Source organism: Macaca mulatta, chromosome 3 (genome assembly GCF_049350105.2).
Source record: "Macaca mulatta isolate MMU2019108-1 chromosome 3, T2T-MMU8v2.0, whole genome shotgun sequence".
NCBI lineage: Eukaryota > Metazoa > Chordata > Mammalia > Primates > Cercopithecidae > Macaca > Macaca mulatta.
In genome coordinates, this window is record NC_133408.1 from 161,242,577 (window position 1) to 161,256,078 (window position 13,502).

The 13,502-nt window shown below is 37.2% G+C and overlaps 1 long non-coding RNA gene across 2 annotated transcripts in view; it reads right to left on the reverse strand.

The window, feature by feature from the left end:
- Window positions 1-9,954: 9,954 nt before the first annotated feature.
- LOC144339916 (uncharacterized) overlaps window positions 9,955-13,502 on the reverse strand; it is a 44,744-nt gene continuing 41,196 nt past the window's right edge. Inside the window, exons 4-6 of one of the 2 annotated variants that reach the window (XR_013415504.1) lie at window positions 12,105-12,229; window positions 10,505-10,751; window positions 9,955-10,115 (exon numbers count right to left, since the gene is read on the reverse strand). This is a non-coding gene — a long non-coding RNA (uncharacterized LOC144339916). Of the gene's footprint in view, window positions 10,752-12,104; window positions 12,230-13,502 lie in introns of both variants that reach the window. The other variant, XR_013415503.1, reaches the window with a different exon arrangement.

Genomic DNA, 13,502 nt, shown 5'->3' on the forward strand with positions numbered 1-13,502 from the left:
AACCACCTGCCCCTCATGCACATGTCTTACAAAACCATAATATAATTATTGAAATCTTGGAATTATTCTTGATAAAATCTGTTAACCTATAAATCTTACTTAAATTTCAACAGTTTTCCCACCAATATCTACAGAAGCAATGCAAACAAGGTTGCTCCTTAGAGACCCTTTCCAGGAACAGTTGTCAGTATATTTTCATAGCATTTCCCAATGGGCAGTATTATTATTTATTAATATGATCCAGTATATAACCAAAAGTTTTATTTTCTTGTTCATTTTTATAAACAGAGGGCAAAAACACATTGTTGTTTGCCCCCTGCCCCCCTTAATCTCTATTTTGGGAACCCTGTTTGGATCACAAGGCCAGAATAAAAACACCAATGTCATTAGTTTGGGAAATAAATTGATTAAATATGCAAACTCTATGAAGAAAATGAACAAACCCTGCATACTACGCTTGAAATTCCAAAGTTACATAAACTAAAAGGAACTCAATAATATTACTTACAAATATAGCTTTATATGATAAATAAATCATTTTCATTGATTGAAATGTATCAAAGGCTCTTAGAGCTCACAGTTTGCTTGCAGTTGGGTTAACACTGCAAGTTACCTTAGATATGGCAATTCACACCAATGCCAATCTGTGAAAACGGTAATTTTCTTATATACTTTAGCAATGAGACAAATGTTTAGATATTTTAATAGAATTTTCTTAATACTATGGCTTGATATTTTTTAAAGAAGAGTCTATTAAGATGACCGAAGTCTATTCCTAATCATTGTTTTACTATTTCAAATAAAATGTCAGTATCTTAGTACAGTAGGGGCAGGATTCTAAAGTCCTTCTAGCAGGACTGGCTATGTAATTTACAGATCCCAGTGAAAAATGAAAAGTGAAATCCTTTTAAAAAATTATTAAGAATTTCTAAGGACAGATGGCAGAGTATTAAACCAAGCGTGGAGTTCTTCTAAGTGCGGGGCTCTGTACAACTGCACAGGTTGCGTGGCTATGAAGTTGCAACAAAGATTGCGCAGATTGTACATCTATCGCCCTGCCTCCTCAAGGAAATTACTCTAAAGACTTGGTTGGTTCTATTGGAGAATTCCTGATTAAAGGGATTCCCTACTACCCAGCATGTGCCTATGTTGATTGGTTCAAATCACTCTCAAACTCTTTTCAAACCTCCTTTACTTTTCCTCAAGCTTTATCTGTCCACACCCCAACGTACCTACTTTGCTGAGAAAATTAAAACCATCAGACAAGAACTACTTTAATTTCTCCCTAGCAAACATGCAAATATATCTGCATCCACTTCCATCTTTCCCTCCCTCCCTTTTTGCTACCTAAGGCTGGTCCCTTCTCCCTTCGGTTATAGATCCTGTGTCCATTCACCTTCTCAGGAACTTGTCAGTGTTAGTTAATCTTTCTACACCTTAAATATTTAGCCTCTCCTTTTCAATTCAGTCCTTCTCATGACTTATATACAGTTCAAAGCTCTCTCTTTTTATCAAACAAACATATGGAAATAAATCTCCCTTAAAACCACACCTCCGGGAGGCTGAGGCAGGAGAATGGCATGAATCCGGGAGGCGGAGCTTGCAGTGAGCTGAGATCCGGCCACAGCACTCCAGCCTGGGTGACAGAGCAAGACTCCGTCTCAAAAAAAAAAAAAAAAACCACACCTCCAATCCAACTAAAACCTTATCTCATTCTAATCCTTTGTAGCTAAGCTGGCAAATTTTCTACCTTTGCTGTCTCATTTCCTCACCTCAATTCCAGTCTGGCTTTTGTCCCCTCATTCTATAGACCCAGATCTCTCTAACATCATCAGTTACATCTGTGCTGTTCAATTATTCAGACATTTCTTTATCCTTACTGTACCTTAGAATCTCAAGAGCACTCTAACCAGCTAAGCAGACCCCACTGTTCCTCGCGATCACACATTCTCTTGGCTTCAATAACCAGACAGTCTCATGCTTTTCCTCACATTCCTCTAGCTTCTTCTTTGCTGTCTCTTTCTCTACCCAACCCATATTCAGTGGGGACTATCAAGGCTTGACTCCAGGCTCTTCCTTCTCTCACTGCATATTCTCTCCCTAAGGGAGCTTATCTAAGCTTCAGTTACCACATGTATGGCAATGATTCCCAAATTTATATATCTACCCTGACTTCTCCTCTGTACTATATAGACTGACAGACTTATCTACCCACTTGACATTTCTTGGAGGATACCTTTAAAATTACTTAAAATTCATGTTTCTTTGGCAGAGCCATGATTTCCCTGCCTGCCTAATCACTCCTAAATCTGTTCTGTTTGTAGTGCTTTCTATCTCAATGAATGACATTGCCATCCAATTTGTTGTGCAAGCCTTCATACCTCCCTCCATCACCATCTGCCATTAAAACTATCAGCCTGCCCTGGACAGATCTACAATACCTCCTAAATGTTACTGAAGTCTCACAATTTTCTTCCATTTATATTAAAATTGTTTTAGCCCAATGATTTCCCCTTCATGATCTGCCTATCTACCTGTCCAATTTCAGTCATACCACTGGCTCCTCTTCATTCTCAAAACTGCTGCCCTTACAATTACTCTCACCATGATTTTCTTTCTGTTTGGAACAGTTTTGCTTCCCCTCTTCTCTAATTAACTCCTACTCATCTTTCAAATCTCAGCTCAAGTAACACTTACGGAGAATTGTATCATTCAAAGTTTGTATCTATAAGCAATAGAAGCATTTTCTGACCTAAGCAGAAAAAATCATGTATTAAAAGGATATTGATACCTCACAGATGGAATGGTTATATAGTCTGGAGAACCAAGCCCTAGTATTTAGGAGTAGCATGCTAACCACTCTTAGACACTGGTCTGGGGAAGAAACATCTACCATCATCATTAAGCCCTGCATGGTAGATTTTGTACCACTACCACTTCTGCATCACATCAATGTGAGAGGGAAGGATGGGAGTGGAGGGAGAGGGAGAGGGAGGGAGATAGAGAGGCAGGGAGGGAGGGAGAGAGAGAGAGAGAGACAGACAGAGACAGAGAGAGAGAAAGAGAGAGAGAGAGAGAGAGTGAGAGAGAGAGAGAGATCCCACTACATCCTAGTTACAAGGGAAGCTGGGAAGGCAAGTATCTGACATTTTCAGCCTCTAGAGTACTAGAGTGGGAGGCATTTTATGACTCCGCCACGGCTTGTCATGTAGGAAATTCTCTAAACATTTGAAGGGAGCTCAGATGATGTTGGGTAGTGAAAAAGAAGTACAAACTCTATAAAAGATTTCCCTGATCTCCTTCGTTAAATTAAATTCCATTACTGTCATTGCAACATGCACTGCTTTTTAATAGCACTTGTAACAGTTGGAATTTTACATTTATACATATTGTTGCAATTTGCCATGTACTCATCTATTTCCTTCTGTATCCTGCCAACTCCCTCACAGAGAGACTCTGAGTATTTTTGCTCACCTGTGTATTCTCGACACTTAATACATTATAGGTGCTCAAAAAGTATTTCTTGAAAGAATATATTTAACCTATAAAAATTATTTCTACCCATATAGATTAAATAAGCATAACAACTTCTATTATTCGGTGGATGTATGTTGTATGCCTTTCCTTCACCCTTTTAAACCCAGATGGGGAAAGCATCCTACTGCTGTCCTGTTGTGAAAGCAACAGAAGCTATTTATTTTGCAGGCTCTCCTTCACAGGAACAGCCATTTGGGTGAATTTTAAAATGCCTTCTGCACTGAGCCAGGACATACAATGGTTTCTTTAATCCCTAAAGTAAATATGGTAGTAACCCAAGCATTAAGAGACTTTTATATAAAACTACATTGTACTCCTTGCACATTCCTCTTTCATCCTGAGCTCGAAAGCATTTTCGGATTCTTTCATTCTGCCCTCAGGGTGTAATTGCTATCCTCCCTCTTAATTCTGTCAGAGGTAGCGGCACAGAAAAGAGGAAGTCCTAGCCAGATTGGCCTGGTGAAGTTAAGTAAGTCCCAGAAAAGAAATGTTGATACCAACAGAGCTTTTGGTTCTTATATTTTAATGACCATATACGTTTAAACACTGCGTGCTGTTTCCAAATTTGCATTCAGGCTTAAATGTAAATAATCCTAGAGAGAGAGAAGTCCTCGAGGATAAAAATCCTGGAGACATTAGTTTAGCATAAATTTTTCTATGACAATATACCATGTATTGATTTTCAAGGGTTGCCATAACAAAGTGCCACAAACTAAGTGGCTTACATGACAGAAATGTATTGTCCCTAAGTCCTGGAGGGCAGAAGTCTGAGATTTAGGTTTCTGCAGGGTTTGGTTCCTTCTGAGGGCTGTGGCTCTCTCTCAGCTTCTGGCAGCCTCCGGCATCCTTTGCATGTAGACGACATTCTCTCTGTGTCTTCACATCCTCTTTTCTCTGTAAATGTCTGTCTCTGTTTCACAAATATCCTCTTTTTTAAAGGACAGCAGTCATATTGGGTGGAGATCTACCCTAATGACCTCATTTTAACTTGACTACCTCTGTAAAGACTCTGTCTCCAAATAAGGCTACATTCTGAGATTTGGGGAGTGAGGACTGCAGCAAATCTTTTTTGGGTGTACAGAATTCAGCTGATTACATAACCTAATCTGAGAAACCTCTGCAGCAGGCAGACCATCTACAATGCAGGTCGCAGGACAAGATACTTCGTGGAAGCAACGATATTGGTTAGCGACTGACAGACTAAGAAAGAACACTACAGACAGGATCAGCTCAGCTATCAACAGCCACAATGCACATAAAGGGAGCATTATACCCGAAAAAAAGGATGAAGCTTTGGGCTTCTCAATTTCACTCATGCCCTCAGAAAGCAGCACCAAAAACATGCCCATTTTTAAGAAATGAGACAAACCATTGTTCTAATCTTGTAAAGTTTTCAAAATGAAATAACTCATTAGTTAAGGAATTATACATTATGGGAGTAGTTAAATAAAATCAGATATAATTTAGCTATTTCCTTACAGAAGACTTTTAAAAATGAAATGGTATCTCCGGTTCATCATGGGAAATGTACATGAAATTGTCCTGACTGGTTAAAATCATATACACCGTACACAGTCACAGTTCTATGCACCTTTACTACATAGGCCTTGTCAAGGATGAAATTTTATATTAGCTAGTGCAATTCTTGGATTAATGTTTGTCTGCCTGACTAGAATGTTACCTCCTATAGGCAAGGAGCACATTTTTTTGTTTGTTTGGTTTTTTTGTTTGTTTTTTAACATGTTTTTAGATTCTCGGCAATGACCACAAGTACTGGCACACAATACACATTTGTTTATTATGAATAAATCAATGAATGAATTCATTTATTATTCAAAGTTTACATTATTCATTCATTCAATTATGTGTAGATAATAATATTTACTGTTCTACCAGTACAACTTAAGAGGTGCTAGAGAGGTTGTGATGAAAAAGAAGCAACATTTGCTTTCACAGAGTTTAGGATTTACAAGGAGAATAAAAATATTTTTTAAATAAAATGATAAAAGTACAATACACAGGGTGAAATACAAGAACAGTGAGAATGGATTGAAAATGCCATAAACATGCAGAAGGTGGGAGAGGCTATCATGCTCTGAGAGCAGGGAAAAAAGTGTATGAGAGAAACAACATTTGAGATAGGTCTTAATGAATGGGTAGCAAATAAAAATGATTTTGACAAATAAAAATGAGAATAAAGGGAAAATGATGAGAGAAATGACCAAAAGTGATGCCTCTATAACAGCAAGTAATTATGTTGCAAGTAGTTATCATGGCAGAGAAAACTAAAACTCAAATAGGTAGTTGTTGACAGTAAAAATGAAAATTAGACTGAGATCCTTATTTGTCAGGCTGAATAATTTAGATAACTTTTATGATGGGGAAACAGTAAAGATTTTTTCACAGACCCCTGAGTGTTTCCTTAGGAAGACTCTTTGGAACCTGTGAGTAATATGGGTTTGAATAGAAGTGAGTGAAATGAGGAAGATTATTTAGGAAGCTGCTACCCTCATCTAGGCCACTAATGACAGACATGGTTGTGTAGGGTCCCAAAGCTTATACAATTTGGACACTTTTAAAAAGAAGAATACAAAATTGAGTTTCACACTAAATTTTTTAAAGAAAAAAGTTATGTATTTTAAAGGCTAATAAATACCATAATCATGAGCAAAACTAAAAAGAAATCAGAATATTTTAATCAACAACCTGACATATTTCATAACATTTTAATTTCTTATACTTTTTAGCTGTGTATTCATTTAATTGCCTCTTCCTATGACATGTGACATAAGTTTCTCTAAGGAGAACAGAAAGATGAGTTCCTTTTTTCTGTGGTATGATTAGTAATAGTTTAAAAAACAATTGATAGTTTAGGAAACTTTCTTCCAATTTTATAACTTGTTCCTGCTAATTTCACACTAGGATGACCTCTAGTATATTTGAATACATAAAACATACAACTTTGCCCAGAGACCTACTTCCTCTTGTTTATGCCCAGGAAATCTAATAATTCTGTATCACAAATTAGCCATCAGAAAAGAAAAAAAATGGTGTGTTTATGATTGCACATACTGAATTATGAATGTACTATTGGCAAGACAGAACTTGTCAAGAACTGATTCTTCCACTTCCAGCCATACACACCTAATTATTGAAAGAACCTACCCCATTTAAAAAAGCTTCTGGCTCTATACCTTGGAAATATTTTGTTTCATCCCCTAACTCTGCCAGTGCTGGAAGCCTGAGAACATGTTCATATAAAGGTATGGCCTCTGTTCTATGTCACAAAGCTGGTTGAGTCAGCATTGTAGGCAATTGGTGTATTTCTGAAAACCAGTCCTACACCAGAGTAACTGGAAATAAATTAGTTACTCAAAGAACTGACTACAAACCACTTAACATACTGCACAAAACCCAAAGCCCAAACTAAATGTATCTCCACCTCAATTCCGTCTTATCTGTATTACAAAGTTCCTGTGATCATTCCAATGCCACCTGACAAGGGAGGGTGGGGTGCTCCTAGGGGACATGTGATGGAAGGAAAGTGGAATTGGAGATAGTGGCCTTAACCAATTGCGGATAAAATGTCTTATTTTTGAAAATTTATTAAATTATACGACCTAGCGAATATTTTGCTAGGGCCCTGGGGTCCCAAAAATCCCTGCTTCCTGGTATTTAGCCCATTGTGTAAGCCCTTCTTCTTGAGTGTAGCCTGGCCTAGTGACCTGCTCTAACCAATAGAATGTGAGCAAGGTGATGGGATTAAGTCACATAAGTCACTATTGTCTTGCTAGCTGATTCTTTTCCTTGCTGGCTTTGATAAAGCAAGTTGTCATATTATGGAGGCTCCTGTGATAAGGAATTAAGGGTGGCTTCTGGCTAACAGCAGGAAGCTGTCAGATCAACAACCCTCAAGAACTAAAAATTTGTCCACAACCTCGTAAATTTGGAAGTCAATCCTTCCCAAGTCAAACCTTCAGATGGGACTCCTGCTCTGTCCAACTCCATGATTGAAGCCTTATGAGAAAACTTGAACCAGAGGGACCGGCTAAGCCATGCCTTGATTCCGAAATCAAAGAAATTGAGAGACAAAATCTATGTTATTTAAGTTGCTCAACTGTGAAGTAATTTATCAAACTGCAACAGAAAAACTAATGCGGTTACCTTCCAAGGTCTTGGGATGGTAAAAAGGAAGGGCCTCAAAGCTTATCTGCTTCATGGTAAATTGGTCCCTACATATGAACCTAAATCAGGGTTGTGGTCATGGAAACAACATGTTATAATCTTATATAATCACACTTTATGCCTTATCATTATTTGTAGCCTTTCATCTCTAGGCAGGCAGTATGGGTTTGGTTTGGATGATTGCTCAATTGAGTAAAAGATACATATTCATCTGGCAAAGGTAAGAGGTTAGGTAGAGACAGGTTAAGGAAATAAGTTTTTTGAACAATTTATGAAATTAGGACATTTACATGAAAAAATAGGTATGAATTAGGGGAAGCAGGGCAGATACCTGAAGTTAGAGGATACATGCTTAACAATCTCATTGGCATGATTTTATGACTTTCTCTCACCAAGTTTGGCAGCTTTGATGTGGAAGCTGAGCAAAAGAAAGGTGGAGTTACCTAATGGTGAGAATTTTGGATGTGATCATGGGATTCTGGCCCAGTGGGATGGCAAGTTAAGTTAAGAAAAGGTGATGTAATAGAAGAATGGAGAAATATATAGGGCTTGGAAGTCACAGTGCAATGAGAAAAGAAGTTCAGTAGATATAATAGAGGAAGAGGAGAGAGGAAAGTACAATGTGGTCAGAGAAAAGATTTTTGAGAGTTTGAGAAACTGGGATGTAATACTTTAGAAGGATTATAAGTTGGGTTTGCCCATATAGATGTGTGGTAGAAATGGAAGCAAAAGGAAATGTGGTGAAGTTTAAAGCAAAAAATGATGACACCAGGGTTTTAAAATTGTCCTCAAATTTTTTTTGAAGATGCAAAAGATGGTTATGTGGACAAGGCATTGAAAGATGACTGTGAGCTAGACATACTCCATCAGTATGAACTTATCTATTTTTTTACTTCTGAAAATATGGCTTTTTTTCCCCAAGTGGCACATCTAATTTATTATTAGTCCCATTGTCAAAACACATCCTATCATTCTATTAATAACAAAAAACAAAAGAAACCTGTATACTGAATCATTGTCAGTTTAAGAAATACAAATAATATTTTTCCTAAGATTAACAGCATCTACTTCCTTGAGCAGCTGTTTTATGTTTTATCTAATTGATTGCAACAAATTGCTTCATTAACAGATACCACAGACAAGTCATCTGAAATTGGTTATCAGTGGGGACATAGGGACACAGTTCCTGTCTTAATTCCATCTCTTGCTTCTACAGAGAGAAGGCTTGGATAGGCTGTTTTGGCCAATAAGCATCATTCCAGGTGTTGAAATGAGGATTTCATCTAGAGTTACAGAAGCTGAAATTCCAGGAGAAGATACAAAACTGAGTGCTGAAAGGAAAATGAAGGTTAGTAAGTCATAGCAGCAAGTCTGAATTGGTCTCTAATAATGTTGTAATTGTAAAGGTTAACCTTCATCTTTGAAAGATCCCTCAGTATTTGGGTAAATTCCCAGACAATGAGACCTGCTTCTTTGTTATGTCACAACTCAAATTTTGAGGCTTGCCAGCAGATAAAATGCAGACGCTGGGCCTAGGCTACATGTATCAGAAGCAACGAGAGGGAATTGGCTTTGAGGGAAACTTCCATTTTGGCGGAGGCTGCCGCAGCAGATGTATTCAACTTTCAGTCTTGGCAGTGGAAGGGCAGTTTCCCAGAGGGTTTGAGGCGGAGTTCCTGGCGCAGAAGTAGCACCAAGGCGGTGGCATCTGCCAAGTTTCCTTTAGTACTAGGTGGGAAGGCAGGAGCGACAGCAGGTTTTTTCATCAGGCCAATTCTGTCGTGAGGTTTTGGGCTTTAGTCCTGAAAAGTTAGCCTGAAGTCTGGTTTGCTAGCCTTCCCAGCAATTTTGAGATTTTGGAATATGCTTTGAATAAACTTTTTTTTTTTCTTAAGTAGTCACCTGTTGATTACATCTAAGAGCCTGAAATACTTTTCTTATTAGAGTGGGGATATCAGGAGGACTGCCAGATGGCATTTCTAAGCACATGCTTTTGCCTGAGGATGGTATCTATGTTCATTTCTCATTGGATCATGGGGAGGGTACAGCTACATTTAAATGAACAGGATGAGTTCAACAACCCCTTTGATTCAGGCTTCCTTGCTAAATGGGAAGGGGTGTTATTATTAGATAAAGCCTACTGGAAGACTATATTAGTTCGCTAGATGTGCCATAACAAACGATCACAGACTGGGTGGTAAAAATAACAGAAATTTATTTTCTTATCACTCTGGGACTGGAAGTTGGAGACCAAGGTGTTGGCAGGTTTGGTTTCTTCCAAAACCTCTCTCCTGGGCTTGCAGGTGGCACCTTCTCACTGCCTCTTCACATGTTTGTCCTTCTGGGTACTCATGCACTTGGTGTCTTTTCTTTGTGTGTCCAAATTTCCTCTTCTTATAAGGACACCACACAGATTGAATTAGAGTCTACTCTAAGAATGTCATTTTAACTAATCACCTCTTTAAAGGCCCTATCTTCAAATACAGTCACAGTCTGGGGTACTAGGGGATTAGGATCATAATTTTTGCAGGGACAGAGTTCAGTCTACAACAAAGACCTTGGCATTTTACTTGGTCAACAATAACAACAACAACAAAAAAACCTGTTACTTGAGCATACTGAAGTAGTAGAGTTCATCAACCCTGTGGCATTTTTAACCTTCCAATTAGTTTTTCACTTCTCCCTGCTATACCACATATCACAGCCCAAATGACCTGAGAGAGAACAGCTCAAGTATGTTATTGACTAGTACTGTCAACAAACATCCAGTTCTAATACTTACTTTACTGTAAAGAGTACTGGCTAAAAAAATGTTCATGGAGGCAGCCTCTTATTTCTGGAATGTTTCAGAATATGTTAGGAACTTCTACTGGGCAAATCCAAGATAATATCTTTTTCCACTCCAAATAGGGGATCTTCACTAGTTCCCAAGCCCTCCTGTCCATGTTATAAAATCTTCAAATTGCTTTTAGTTTTTCTCTCTTAATAATGAACAGAAAACCAATGACCGAAAGATGTTTTTAGAAAGTCTGTAATATGAGAAAGAAAAAGCACGGTGAAAACTGGCAATATAAGAACTGTACAAAAAGTCCATTGTAACTAATATCATTAGATGAATGAGAGAAGATATTGCATCCATGAAACAAAAATACGATACTATTTTTAAGGATGTGCAAAGAATAAGAAAGCTCTTAGACACCAAAACATAAAATAAATTCAATATTAAAGCAGAAAATAAAGTCCGGAAACTATGATATTGTTTTGTTTGATCATCAGTGTTTTCATGTGGGACTTGGACCTTGAGAATTAAATAAAAATAGTTTATATTTTATTATTTGATTCTTCCAAAGTTATTCAGCCCATCATTAATTATGTCAAGCCTAAAAGTACAAAATGTCCACATCATCTGAATGAATATCTGGAAGCTATTTTCTTATATCAATGAAAAGTTAAAAGTTAATTTCACTGAAAATAATTTTTATAAAATTAATTAAACTTTTAATAGTTTTATTCTTGTGGAAAAAAATTTAATTATTTTAATAATCTGATTATATTGTCACATATTTATATAAATTGCTAATTTGTGTATGTAATTTGAGAATTATGATTTATTTAATAAGTTACATGAAAAGTTACTCATCAAATACAATTATAAAGTTAAAAGTTAGAAAATTTTAAAATTTTAATTTAATTGTTAACTTAAAAGTTATTCTTAACTCTGAATTGAATAAAAACACTAAGCTTTATGCTTAATAGTTTTATATATAAGTATAGAAATACATATAGTACATGAACAAATATACAATAAATCTGTGGTATTAAAATATCAAGATTAGAAAATATGTCTAAAAAGGCTTTTTTAGGAATGAGATAATGAAAAGATATTGCAAGACATTGATGTAAGGGAAAGTTTTAATTTTATTCATGGTTTACTACTGAATAGAGTTTTCAGACTTAGTGAAGCTACATGTTAATAATTAGATTTTTCTGGTAGAGATATAAACAATTTCTTTCCTGCCCAGTAGAAGCAGTGACCCTCAAAATTATGGTTTATAACTGCATTGGGCATTAAACAGTTTTGCATTTGACCCAGCAGTGTTATCGTCCTATTAATATCTAGCTTTTCAAATGATCTTTGCAGCGGTCATAACATCTGACTTTGACATGTATTCATTTTATGTTTCCATAAGTCATAATTTTGCTTTTGTGAAAATGATTCTTCACCATATTTTGTTTTCTCAGGAAGTTATGGAGGGTGATTAATCAGAGAATAAGCCAAGAACAAAGGAGATCCAGGAGCCAGGAGAAGGAAAATTCCACATAAGAAAGAGGGAAAGGGTACTTTCACTCTGAAGGTGAAGGAGACTTCCAGGAGGACATACCTGCAGCAGGCCCAGAGAGCAACACTTCCAGATCAGAGGAGGGGGACACAGAGGTCTCCAAGGAGAAAATTCCAATTGACAGATCGCTTCATGGGTTTAAATATATTAAAAGGAGTTGTAGAGTTCTGTGCAAAAGTTCAGGACAAAATTAGTGATAGGCACAAAGAAAATTTAAAGAAACCCCAAAATACATTATAACTATATTGGGGGGAGTTTCTTGGGGCACAGTGAGAGGGTGGAGGCTGTAAACAGTCTAAATCTTCTACTTAATAATAAGTGAAGCGATAACATAGAAACTGGATAAATCAAGAAATGGTGATGTAAGCATGAGTGATGGCCTTTTGATTTATCTGTTTGACTAGGGTATAGTCCTTGCTCAGTCAAATATTAATCCAGGTGTTCTGTGAAGGTATTTTGTAGATATGATTAAAGCAGTGTTGGAGATTATCCTAGATAATATTGGTGGGGTTGATTTAATCAGTTGAAATAACTTAAGAGTGGAGTTGAACATCACCAGTGTAGAGCAGCTGCAGCCAAATCCCAGGTGTTCTAACTTGTCCTTCCTGATGGCTTGCCCCATGAATTCACATAAGCCAATCCCTTGCAACAACCTCTTAACTATCTCCTACTGGTTTTGCTTCTCTCATTGAATCCTAACAGGTCATCTCATTTTAAAATATGAAGATGAGTATCAGACATGACTGGTAAAATAATTAAATGTATTTACTGAGGTATAGGACTGGAGGGTGAGGAGATTAATGTTCTATTAAATACAATAAAAACTAAATTAGAAAGCAAGAGAGGGAGCCCTAGTAGTTAGTGGTGGCCACTTTCCCTTTGCTCTTTAAGAGCAGCTCACATAATATGTCATGAAACATATGTAAAAGTTGGTGAAGGCCAGTTTCACATATTTATTCAAGATCTTCCCAATCCCTACTCCCATCTGTTTGTTTTTTTTCCTTTTTACCCCACACCAGTTCAGTTACTGCTTATTCTCATCTCTGTTCTCTCCTCTACTTTTGACTTTGCATTGACCCACATTAATATAACTGTTCCTGCTGCAGGGAGCGCATAGAAGAAAACTGGCCTGCTTTTGAGGACATCATCAGAGCCCAGGGTTCATCAGATCATGGCCACTTTGAGACAAATGAAGACAGGTGCAATCTCCTTGAAGAAATAAAATCTAAGTACCAACTTCCCTTTTGAGTCAAGAATCTCCACTCTTAAAAACATAAAGCTATTGATCATGGAAGGAAGTGAATTAAGTAGAGCATTTTTGACCAATGTCTAGATACCTCCTCCTTCCTAACTCCCAAACTCCAGACACAACTGAAGTAACTCCTGAGATTCTTATGGAGCAGGAGAGCAGATACATGGAGGAGATGAAGCATGAGGAGT